The sequence below is a fragment of the Carcharodon carcharias genome, chromosome 16, assembly GCF_017639515.1.
Source record: "Carcharodon carcharias isolate sCarCar2 chromosome 16, sCarCar2.pri, whole genome shotgun sequence".
Classification (NCBI taxonomy): Eukaryota; Metazoa; Chordata; class Chondrichthyes; order Lamniformes; family Lamnidae; genus Carcharodon; species Carcharodon carcharias.
Genome location: NC_054482.1, coordinates 113,780,028 through 113,793,183, shown reverse-complemented (window position 1 = coordinate 113,793,183; position 13,156 = coordinate 113,780,028).

The following is a 13,156-nucleotide window of genomic DNA, read 5'->3' as shown; positions in this document are numbered from 1 at the left end:
GGAAGTTCCAGGATTTTGACACAGCGACAGTGAAGGAACGGCGATATATTTCCAAGTCAGGATGGTGAGTGGCTTGGAGGTGAACTTCCAGGTGGCGGCATTCCCATGTGTCTGCTGCCCTTGTCCTTCGAGATGTTAGTGGTCGTGGGTTTGAAAGATGCTGTCAAAGGAGCCTTGGTGAATTCCTGCAGTGTATCTTGTAGATGGCACACACTGCTGCTACTGTGTGTCGGTTGGGGAGAGAGCGAATGTTTGTGGATGTGGTGCCAATCAAGCGGACTGCTTTGTCCTGGATGGTGTCGAGCTTCTTCGGTGTTGTGGGAGCTGCACTCATCCAGGCAAGTGGGGAGTATTCCATCACACTCCTAACTTGTGCCTTGTAGATAGTGGACAGGCTTTGGGGAGTCAGGAGGTGAGTTACTCATCACACGATTTCTAGTCTCTGACCCGCTCTTGTAGCCACAGTATTTATATGGCTAGCCCAGTTCAGTTTCTGATCAATAATAACCCAGGATGTTGATAGTTGGAGATTCAGTGATAGTAATGTCATTGAACATCAAGGGGCGATGGTTGGATTCTCTCTTGTTGGAGATGGTCATTGCCTGGCACTTGTGTGGTGTGAATGTTACTCGCCAGTTGTCAGCCCAAGCCTGGATATTGTCCAGGTCTTGCTGCATTTGGACATGGACTGCTTCAAAATCTGAGGAGCCGTGAATGATGCTGAACATTGTACAATCATCAACGAACGTTCCCACTTCTGACCTTATGATGGAAGGAAGGTCATTGATGAAGCAGCTGAAGATGGTTGGGCCAAGGAACTACCCTGAGGAACTCCTACGGTGATGTCTTGGAGCTGAGACGACTGACCTTCGACAACCACAATCATCTTCCTTTCTGCTAGGTATGACTCCAACCAGCAGGGAGTTTTCCCCCTGATTCCCACTGACTCCAGTTTTGCTGGGGCTCCTTGATGCCACACTCTGTCAGATGCGGCCTTGATGTCAAGGGCGGTCACTCTCACCTCACCTCGGGAGCTCAGCTCTTTTGTCCATGTTTGAACCAAGGCTGTAATGAGGTCAGGAGCTGAGTGGCCCTGGCAGAACCCAAACTGAGTGTCAGCAAGCAGGTTATTGCTAAGCAAGTGTTGCTAGATAGCACTGCTGATGACCCTTTCCATTACTTTACTGATGATGGAGAGTAGACTGTTATGGCGCTAATTGGCCACACTGGATTTGTCCTGATTTTTGTGTACAGGACATACCTGGGTAATTTTCCACATAGCCAGGTAGATGCCAGTGTTGTAGCTGTACTGGAACAGCTTGGCTAGGGACACAGCAAGTTCTGGAGCACAAGTCTTCAGCACTATTGCTGGAAAATTGTCAGGGTCCATAGACTTTGTAGTATCATGTGCAGTGAATCGAATTGGCTGAAGACAAGCATCTGTGATGCTGGGGACCTCCAGAGGAGGCCAAGAAGTATCATCCACTTGGCACTTCTGGCTGAAGATTGTAGCAAATGCTTCCGCCTTATCATTTGCACTCCTCCATCATTGGGGATGAGGATATTTGTGGTTAAGGATAGAGGTTCAATGGCAGATATTTAAAGGGATATTTCAGAATACAGACTGGATACATTACAATGAGAAAGAAAAATTCCAAGGGGAGGGCCCACCATCCGTGGTTAACTAAAAAAAGTTAAAGACAGCATCAAACTTAGAGAAAAAACATATAATTATGCAGATGAGTGGCAAGTCAGAATATTGGAAAGAATATAAAAAACATCAAAGAATGACAAAAAGATTAATAAGGAGGGAAAAATTAGAGTATGAGAGAAAGCTATATAATATTATAAAGACAGATAGTAAGAGCTTCTATGGATATTTAAATATGAAAAGAGTTAACAAAGAGAGCGTTGGTCCTGTATAGTCTGGGGAATTGATCATGGAAAGTAAGGAAATGGTGGATGAATTAAACAGGTATTTTGCTTTGGTCTTCACTATAAAGGACACAAGTAACATCCTGGAAATAGCTGTAAATCAGGGAATGGAAGGGAGGGAGGAACTCGAGAAAGTTACAACCACCAGCGGCACAGTATTCAGCAAACTGTTTGGGCTTTGGGCTGACAAATCCCCAGGTCCAGATGGACTTCACCCTAAGGTCTTGAAAGAAGTGGCTAGTGAGATAGTTGATACATTGGTTTTAATTTTCCAGCATTCCCTAGATTCGGGGAAGGTTCCATTAGATTGGAAATTAGCAAATATAATTCCTTTATTCAAAAGGGAGAGAGACAGAAAGCAGGAAACAATAGGCCAGATAGCCTAATATCTTCATAGGGAAAATGCTAGAAGCAATTATTTAAGATGTTATAACAGGGCACTTAGAAAAATTCAAAGCAATCAGGCAGAGTCAACATGGTTTTGTAAAAGAGAAATCATGTTTAACTAATTTATTGGAGTTCTTTGAAGGAGTCACATGTGCTGTGGATAAAGGGAAACTGGGGCTGGATGTACTTAGATTTCCAGAAGGCATTCGATAAAGTGCCACATCGAAGGTTATTGCAGAAAGTAAAACCTCAGGGTGTAGGGGGTAACATATTGGCATGGATAAAGTGTTTGGCTAGCTAACAGGAAGCAGCGAGTTGGCATAAATGGGTCTTTTTCTGGTTGGCAGGATATGATGAATGGTGTGCCACAGGGATCAGTGCTGGGGCCTCAACCTTTTACAATTTATATAAATGACTTGGATGAAAGGACTGAAGGAATGGTTGCTAAATTTGCTGACGACACAGAGATAGATAGGAAAGTAACGTGAAGAGGACGTAAGGAAGCTACAAAGTGACATGTTAAGTGAGTGGGCATAGATCTGGCAAATGGAGTATAATGTGGGCAAATGCGAAATCATTCATTCATTTTGGCAGGAAGAATAAAAAATAAGCTTATTGTCTAAATGGTGAGGGATTGCAGAGCTCTGAGATACAGAGGGATCTGGGTCTCCTGGTCCATTTATTAGGAAAGTTAATAGCATGTTATCATTTATTGTGAGGGGAATTGATTACAAAAGTAGACAGGTTATGCTTCATCTGTACAGGGCGTTGGTAAGATCACACCTGGAGTACTGTGTACAGTACTGGTTTCCTTATTTAAAGAAAGGTGTAAATGCATTAGAAGCGGTTCAGAGAAGGTTTACTAAACTAATACCAGGAATGGGCAGGTTGTCTTATGAGGAAAGGCTGGACAAGTTAGGATTGTATTCAATGGAATTTAGGAGAGTAAGTTAATTGAAACCTTTAAGACCCTGAACGGCCTTGAAAGGGTCGATGTGGGGAGAATGTTGCCTCTTGTGGGAGAATCCAGAACTAGGGGTCGCTGCTTAAAAATAAAGGGTCGCTCATTTAAGACAGAGATGAGGAGAATTTTTTTCCCTCAGAGGGTTGTGAGTCTTTGGAACTCTCTTCCTCAGAAGGCAGTGGAAGCAAAGCCTTTGAATATTTTTAAGGCAGAGCTAGATAGATTCTTGGTTAACAAGGGGGTGAAAGTTTATTGGGGGTAGGCAGGAACGTGGGGTTGAGGTTACCTTCAAATCAGCCATGATCTTATTGAATGGTGGAGCAGGCTCGAGGGGCCGAGTGGCCTTTTCCTGCTCCCAATTTGCATGTTCATATGTAAAAGCCAACTCCATGATTTTTGGCCCACAGAACTGCAGTTTTTCACATATTTGATGTAGAAGCTGATTCCACTTTTTCAGGGATCAAAGCCCAAAAATTTCGGAACTAAAGTATAATCTCTGCCATCACATCAAAAATCTCAATTGTCATTAACGAAGTTCCACTACCTACTTGTTTCCTCCACTTGCTACTTGCCAATTAGGGCAGGAAGAATGAGGATCGATTTTGATTTTTTGGAGGAAAAAACTGATGGATCAGAGCAGATTAATAAACAGCGGACATGGAAATAGATTGCAGGAACCTACTTCCTGGGTGACCATTAAATAAATGGAGGCCCTTCTGTCCTCGAACATCGCCCTCAGCCTTCCTGGGTAGAGGAGGCTCGAGTCTCGCCAATTGGGCCCTTGTCAATGTTGGCTCAGTGCAATCTCCCTGCACCAAGACCTAGCTCGAGGGCTGGGAGATGCCAGTGTGATATTTTCCAATGGCGGGGCCCTTTTCCCTTTCCTTACCCTGGCCCACAAGCAACATTGAAGCCATATAGACCCAGCTAAAAATGCTGTTTCCCCTCCCTGGGAGATGGGGAATGGAGGAGGTTCCTTAATAAGATCTGCTTCCCCCATTACCTTGCAGATTCTTTAGCAAGCCATGTTGTGTGCTGGGGGGGTATATTTCAGTGAAAAGTAAGCCCTGAAAAACATTACCTATGTAAACGTTGACCCCTTTTGCCTAAATAATTCATCTAAAAAATTTGAGTTTTACACAAGTACATAAATCATTTTCAAAGAACACTTCAGTGAATTGCTCTGTAATGAGCTTTGCCTGTCAGATTTTAATTTCTATTCTCTAGTTAATCTGCTTTACCTTATTGCGCCTCATTCTATAATACTGGGAATTCAGCAGCAACCTATCCATAGAATCACAGAACGACAGAATAGTTACAGCACAGAAGGAGGCCATTCAACCTGTTGTGTCTGTGCTGGCTCGCTAAAGGAGCAATTCATGAACAGCCACTCCCCCAACTTCTCCCCATAGCCCTGCACATTCTTTATTTACAGATAATTATCCAATTTCCTCTTGAATGCTTCTGAACCTGCCTCCAACACACTTTCAGGCAGTGCATTTCAGACCCTAACCACTCGCTGCATGAAGTTTCTCCTCATGTCCCCATTGCTTCTTTTACCAATTGCCTCAAATCTGTGCCCTCTGGTTCTCTATTCTTCCACCAACAGGAACAATTTCTCCCTATCTACTCTGTCCAGATCCCTCATGATTTTGAACACCTCTATCAAATCTCCACTCAGCCTTCTCTCTGAGGAAAACAGTCTCAACTTCTCCAATCTTTCTACATAACTGAAGTTCTTCATCCTTGGATCCATTCTCGTGATTTTTTTCTGCACTGTCTCCAATGCCTTCCATTTAATGGTCACATTAGATAGTTCAAGGGACCATGGTGAACAATGAAAAAGAAACTTTGAAAGTATCTCATCAAATAACTCATTCAAAATATTCAGCCCATGTCTGGGAATGTAAAAATACTGAACACAAACAATTCAATTCATCGCTTCCTTTCAGAGGAGTGCTGGGGCTTCATCATGGCCCAGAGTATTGGACGGAAATCATTTCATGGAGCCTCATTTCTTCAGGTTTTATTTGTTGTTGAAGATTTTAAAAATGTCAGATTTATTCTTTTTCTACTTTTTCCTTTCTGTCTTTCGGAAGTTTAGGCCATCATCAATCATCAATCGGTACTTCCTAAAAATCGCCAACCTGTCTAAACGGTGGGTTTTTAATAGTCCCATGTCCTGACAAGTAAGTGGCTTATGTTTTAAAATAGCTAATGTAGCTTAAATAGTGAAGGTTATCAGATTAGCACAGGCAATAAGACAATTACTAGGTAAATGAATGTTAGGATTAGTTGTAAGAAAATTAATCCACATCCTGAGGCCCTCCTGACATCTTCCACTGCCTGCAATCTCCACCATGTCCTCACTGCACTCTCCTCCATTGGAACCCCATGATCATTCCCTCTACCCCCTACTCTCTCTGGACACCCTGTAATCTTCCCCCTCCCTCCCATGATCTCCCTGCCACTGCTACACCCATCAGTGCCCCCCTCCTCCCCTAATCTCTCACTCCCTCACTTCCAGCCTCTGAACTGCTGTCTGATGCTGCGGGGTTACTTGCCAAACAGCCAGCCGGACTCCCAATCCAAAAATTGTGACCTGGTCCTGTTGTTAAATTTGACAGGGGACTCACTCCCTGTAAATATCAGAGACCCCATTTCCCTTATTAGGCAGTGACCTTCGAGCAACTTGCCACATGAAAAAGATAATGTGCAAGTATGAGGCTAAGTAAAAGCAGACAACATTACACACCCTGCTACAGCAAAACAAAAGCAAAGCCAATGTTGGAGGTCTGAAGTAAAAACAGGAAATGCTGGAAAACTCAGCAGGTCTGGCAGCATCTGTGAAGAGAGAAACAGAGTTAACGTTTCGAGTCCAATGTGACGGCTTTTCAGAATTGAAGAAGAAGAGTCATATTGGATTCGAAACGTTAACTCTGGGTGTGCCCTGCCTGCCATGAAATTTTCCGTCCCACTTGCTGTGATTCCCTTGGCGGGCGGGACTGGACTATCCCGGCCAATGTTAGTCTCTGCACAGACGCTGCCAGACCAGCTCAGTATTTCCAGGGGCAGAATTTTTCGTCCCGTGGGCTGGCGAGCAGCTGACCCGATCGGGAGTAACATAGTGCGCAGTGACGTCGGGCGAGCGTCCCGACATCATCGCGCGATATTTCAGTTGGCGGGCAGACGTGAGAGGAGGCAGCGTGCCTGCCGACAATTGAGGGGCCCTTTAAGGCCCTTTAAGGCAAGTAATTGAAAGCTATTTTTCACTGCCCATCCAGACTTACGATTGGCGGGCAAGCGAATAGGCCAGGCGGCCTTTGCATCTTTTATGAAACCTCATCCAGGGGCAGGATAAGATTTCCAACAGTAGATGCGAAAACAATAAACCATTTTGAACATCATTTTTAACATGTCCCTCTTCATATGACTGAGTCCCTTGTGGGGACATGTTTATATCATTTGTAAAATGTTTATTTTTCATTTTTAAATCCTTCAGCTCCGTGAGGCGGCTCTATGCAGTGTGAGATTATTTGTTGCTGCATGTTAATTTTGGAAGGTGAATGGTACCATGGTGCTCACAGCACTCAAAGGAGAAAAACCATTTGCTTACTCTCATCAGGTCTTGGAAGTTCTTGCAGCACTGGCCTGCGGCTTTGAGGGGAAGGGGAGCCTGCGCACAGCGTTACTTCGTGAGACCACATCTGGATTACTGAGTACCCTTTTGGTCTTCTTACTTAAGAAAGGATATAATTGCATCAGAAGCAGTTCAGAGAAGGTTCACTTGACTGATTCCTGGGATGTGGGGGTTATTTTATGAGGAATGGTTGCACAGGGTTGAGCCTGTATCCACTGGAGTTTAGAAGAATGAGAGGTGATCTTATTGAAACATATAAGATCCTGAGGGGACTTGACAGAGTGGATACTGAAAGGATGTTTGCACTTGTGGGAGAGTCTAGAACCATGGGACACAGTTTAAATTTAGGGGTTTACCATTGAAGACGGAGAAGAGGAGAATTTATTTTTCCCAGAGGGTCGTTACTGTGTGGAATTCTCTTCCCCGGAGAGCAGTGGAGGCTGGGTCATTGAATCTATTCAAGTTTAAGCTAGATAGATTTTTGATGGATGAGAGAGTCAAAGGTTATAGGGAGCAGACAGGAAAGTGGAATTGAGACCACAATCAGTTCAGCCATGAATTTATCAAATGGCAGAGCAGACTCAATGAGGCCTACTCCTGTTCTCGTACTTTCAATGAAAATCATAGAGCGATACAGCACAGACGGGCATTCAGCCCACCTGGGGTCTTTGAAAGAGCTTTCCAAATAGTCTCTCTCATCTTCTCTTTCATCATACTCCAGTCATTTTTCCACCTTGTAGTACATATCCAATTTTTCTAATTTCTATTTGAAAGTTGCTATTGAATCTGCTTCCACTATCCCTTTAGGCTTCACATGCCAGGTCACAACTCACTGTGCATTTCATCATCTTTTTTCATCATGGCCCATCTCATTCTTTTGTCTATCATCCTAAATCCCTGATCCCTGGTGACTGACCCTTCTCCTCTAAAAAGTTTCTCCCTCTTTCAGCAGTTCCCAAACTGTGTATTGCGACCTCAATTGGCGGTGCAGAACCATCAAATGGGGTCGTGAGTTTCCCCTCCTCCTGTACCTCAACCCACTCTGGCACTGAGGCCCAGACAGCATTTGGCCCTGCCCTTGCCCTCCTCATCTTTCAGACTCTCTCTCTCTCTCTCGTTGGGCAATGGACAGCTGCCTGTCACTGCTTTACTGAGTCTACTGTCACTGGGCAATGTGGAAAGCTTGACTGAAACCTCAGTGATCGTTAACTGTTACACTTAATGTTCTATCCCTGCTCAGAAGCACTCCACTTCCCTCATAAAGACTAGCCATGACCATGAACCCAGTGTCGATGTCTCCTCTGCTGAACTGTGGCCTGTCTGAGCCCAAATCTGTCAGCGTGGCGTTATGGTATGACCTGGGCTCCAACATCAGCCATCTCAAGACACTCAACCTCTGCTTTCACTGCTTCCTGGCCAAGGTCTATGAGCTGGAATGGCTCAGATGAAGTAATAGATTGATGAATACATAAAATAATAACATTGTTACAAAGTACTTAAAAAAACAGGGTTTCATATTTATATTATGTATCATATGTTGAACTATATTCAAGCTTTGATAATTATATACTAAATGTTACTGTGCTGCTTTAATGCTTTTTTTGGTGTCTGGGGTTATGTTAATTTTCAAATATTAAAATAGGGTGACAGAATCACAGAATCATGCAGTGCAGCAGAGGCCTTCGGCCCATCGATTCTGCACCGACACGTGAGAAACACCTGACCTTCCTACCTATCCCCATTTACCAGCACTTGGCCCATAGCTTGTAGTACTTATCCAATTTATCTAATCTATTTTTGAAAGTTGCTATTGAATCTGCTTCCACTATCCCTTTAGGCTTCACATTCCAGATCACAACTCACTGTTGTACTCAAACACAATCTGCAACCTCATGGCCCGGCATATCCCCCACTCTACCATTACCATCAAGCCAGGGGATCAAGGGATCAAGGGTTCAGTGAAGAGTGCAGGAGGGCATGCCAGGAGCAGCACCAGGCATACCTAAAAATGAGGTGTCAACCTGGTGAAGTTATAACACAGGACTACTTGTGTGCTAAATAACATAAGCAGCAAGTGATAGACAGAGCTAAGCGATCCCACAAACAACAGATCGGACCTGAGCTTTGTACTCCAGCCACATCCAGTTGTGACTACTGGTGGACAATGAAACAACTCACTGGAGGTGGAGAATCCACAAATATCCCCATCCTCAATGATGGAGGAGCCCAGCACGTCAGTGCAGAAGATAAGGCTGAAGCATTTTGCAACAATCTTCAGCCAGAACTGCAGAGTGGATGATCCATTTTGGCCTCATTCGGAGGTCCCCAGCATCATGGATGCCAGTCTTCTGCCAATTTGTTTCACTCCATGTGATATTAGGAAACTGCTGAAGGCACTGGATACTGCAAAGGCTATGGGCCTTCTGTAATAGTACTAAACACTTATGCTGCAGAACTTGCTGCACCCCTAGCCATGCTGTTCCAGTACAGGTACAACACTGGCATGTACCTGGCTATTGGAAAATTGCCCATGTGTGCCCTGTACACAAAAAGCAGGACAAATTCAACCTGGCCAATTACCACCCCATCAGTCTACTCTCCATCATCAGTAAAATGATGGAAAGGGTCATCAACAGTGCTAACAAGCAGCACTTGCTTAGCAATAACCTGCTCACTGACGCCCAGTTTGGGTTCCACCAGGGCCACTCAGCTCCTGACCTCATTACAGCCTTCGTTCAAACATGGACAAGAGCTGAACTCCTGAAGTGAGATGAGAGTGACTGCCCTTGATATTAAGGCCACATTTAAGAGGAGCAGATGGTGCAGTTGATGTTCAACAGCATCACCATCGCTGAATCCCCCTCTATCAATATCCTGAGAGTTACCATTGACCAGAAACTGAACTGGACTAGCCATGTAAGTACTGTGGCTACAAGAGCAGGTCAGAGGCTAGGAATGCTGCGACGTGTAACTCACCTCCTGACTCCCCAAAGCCTGTCCACTGTTGACAAGGCACAAGTCAGGAGTGTGTTGGAATGCTCCCCACTTGGATGAATGCAGCTCCTACAACACTCAAGAAGCTTGACACCATCCAGGACAAAGCAGCCCGCTTGATAGGTACCACATCCACAAACATTCACTCCCTCCATCACCGATGCACAGTAGCAGCAGTGTGTACCATCTACAAGATGCACTGCAGGAATTCACCAAGGCTCCTTAGACAGCACCTTCCAAACCCACGGACCACTACCATCTGGAAGAACATGGACAGTAGATAGTTGGGAACACCACCACCTGGAAGTTCCCCTTCAAGTAACTCACCAAACTGACTTGGAAATATATCATCGTTCCTTCACTGTTGCTGGGTCAAAATCTTGGAACTCCTTCCCTAACAGTACTCTGGATGTGCCAACACCATATGGACTGCAGCGGTTCAAGAAGGCAGCTCATCACCACCTTCTCAAGGGGAACTCGGGGTGGGCAATAAATGCTGGCCCAGCCAGCGAAGCCCACATCCCATGAATTAATAAATAAAAAAAAAGGATGTGAATCAGGAATGCCCAAGACGCCTCTTTAAGGCTTTAGACATTCTCACACCTTCAGGATTTTGCTGTAAAGACAGTGGGCTGAATTTTGCTGTCGGCGAGCAGGGGGTGGGACCCACTCACCAACACGCAAAATGATGTGGGATGATGTCGGGGGGAACCCCGATGTCACCATGCCCCACTTAAACCTTCAGAAATCAACTCTGCGCCCGCCGACCTGTCAATGGCCAATTTTGGCCATTGACAGGATAATTAAAACAATTAAAGGACCTGCCCATTCAACCTTAAGGCTGGCGGGATGAGGTGTCATGTAGGGTTTAAAAAACTTTATTAAAGTTTTAGTGAAATTTATTAACATGCCCCATCTCGTGTGACATTGTCACATGATGGGGACATGTTAAGGTTTTTTTAATTTTTCTGTTTTTAATGTTTGAACAACTTTCAGCGATCTCCCTGAGGCAGCACTTAGCCTCGTGACAGAGCGCACTCTCGCATTTGGGGAATCCCCCTCGCCCGCACAGGATGCGCATAGCACTTCCTGCCGGGCGTCACACTGGGCGGGCCTTTATTGGCCCGCCCACTTAAAATGGCAGCTGGGCCCGCTTCTCCGGTGCGGATCGCCGGAGATTGGTTTGGGCCCACCCACCCAACAGGCAGAAAATTCTGGCCAGTGTTTCAGTTTGAATTGATAGTTTTCCAAGAGGAAAGAAAGGGATTTTGTCTCATCACCAATCGAGGTAATTTGTTTTTTTCCCTCCTGTACATTGACCTGGATTTCACTGTGTTCTTGTAATCTCCAAGCCAGAATTGTATACTTACCTGGAAGATGGCCAGGCTACAATCTCATGCACAAACCCACTGAAAGCTCGTTGTTACAGAAGATATTTTTATCAGGATTTGAAACTGTTACAATTCTTGTTGTGTAGACCTACAAACACAGGGGGAAAAATGGGAGATATACCCTCTCCCACCCACCCAACAGAAATGCTGAGTTTTTTTTACAGTGACAATGAGGAGGGAATGTGATTAACGAAGGACTACCACATGTATGTGCCAAGCCTTAGAGCCATGGGTGTTTTTAAAACCTGAACCACATTATTGTTTTATGTTTACATCATTTTCACTTTTCTCAAGCAACACAACCAAAACACTTCGTTTGAAAACAACATTTTATTTTGTGAAACACATATTCATGTAAAAATTCAAATTGCCTTTTAGGAATAGACAATTCTACAGCACTTAGGAAGATTTAAAATCTGAATAAAAACAAAAATACCTGGAAAAACTCAGTAGGTCTGACAGCATCTGCGGAGAAGGATACAGTTGTCGTTTTGAGTCCATATGACCCTTCATCAGAACTAAGACACATAGAAATGAGATGAAATATAAGCTGGTAGAAGGGGGTGAGACAGGAAAGCTCAATAGGGGGCAATGAAGGGTCATTCGGACTCGAAACGTTAACTGTATCCCTCTCCGCAGATGCTGTCAGACCTGCTGAGTTTTTCCAGGTATTTTTGTTTTTGTTCTAGATTTCCAGCAACTGCAGTATTTTGCTTTAATCTTAGTGTTTAAAATTTGAATAGTTGTTTGGTAAGACAGAGCTTAAGTATTGCTGAGAAAAAAAGATATTTTTTGTTGAAGCTTTTCATCTTGCACTCATCAGGACAATTCGCAAGAATACCAATGTAAGGGAAATAACAAATTTATACTCTATGGGAAGAATGTGCTGATCAGGAGGCAAGTGGACTCTGATTTTTAGAGGTATAGAGGGCATTAACAGGATGCTGCCATCAAGCCAAAAAGACATTCTGCCTATTGCACAAATGAGTAATATGGTATATGAATTTCAGTGTTAGTGTGATGCTAGGTATGTAGGCAATATGTCCCAAAGACTGGCAGATCATATCAAATAGCATGTCCCTTCCATTGTTCGCGATGGGCAAGGTACAGACCAAATCCAACCAACACGTGCCTGCAAAACTGAAAACGCAGTATCCAACATTAGATGTGATTCCATGATTGGACAGCATTTGCTAAATGATCCTCAGTGTGCTTAGAATAATGCTCATAACCAAGTTAAGATTGTCAGTCGGGTTTGCAGTGTGGCGCATTTGCGTGTACTGGAAGCTACATATATTAATACACAGGGCCCTGTACTTTGTAGACAGAAAGAACATGCCCACACATTGCACCTGTTTCAGCTAAACAAAATAAGTGACAGCCATTCACTGGTTCACTCCTCGGGGCAATGCCTTGACCAATCAGAGACAAATTGCCTGGTTTAAATTTCAAATTATACTTGGCAGTTAACTGCCAGTCATCATCAACTGGTTCATCCTCCACGACAACGTCTCTACCAATCAGAGTCCACTTGCCAACCATTCAGCATTCTCTTCTTATACAGTATAAATTGTTGTTTCCCTTACATTGGTTTTCTTGCAAATTGTCCTGATGAATGCAAGGCACAAAGCTCCAGCAGAAGAAATCTGTTTTCAGCAACATTTGAATAGTTGCAATGTTTTATATCATTACAATTCAGAAATACGCTCATTCACATGCCTTATTGAGGGAAACTAAAAATTACAAGTTGTCCAAATTCAAAATGATAACCTACAGCAAAACAAAATCATAAAAAAGACAGTAAAAAATTAAGATGTGGATAAAACAGAGAGCACACATGTGCAT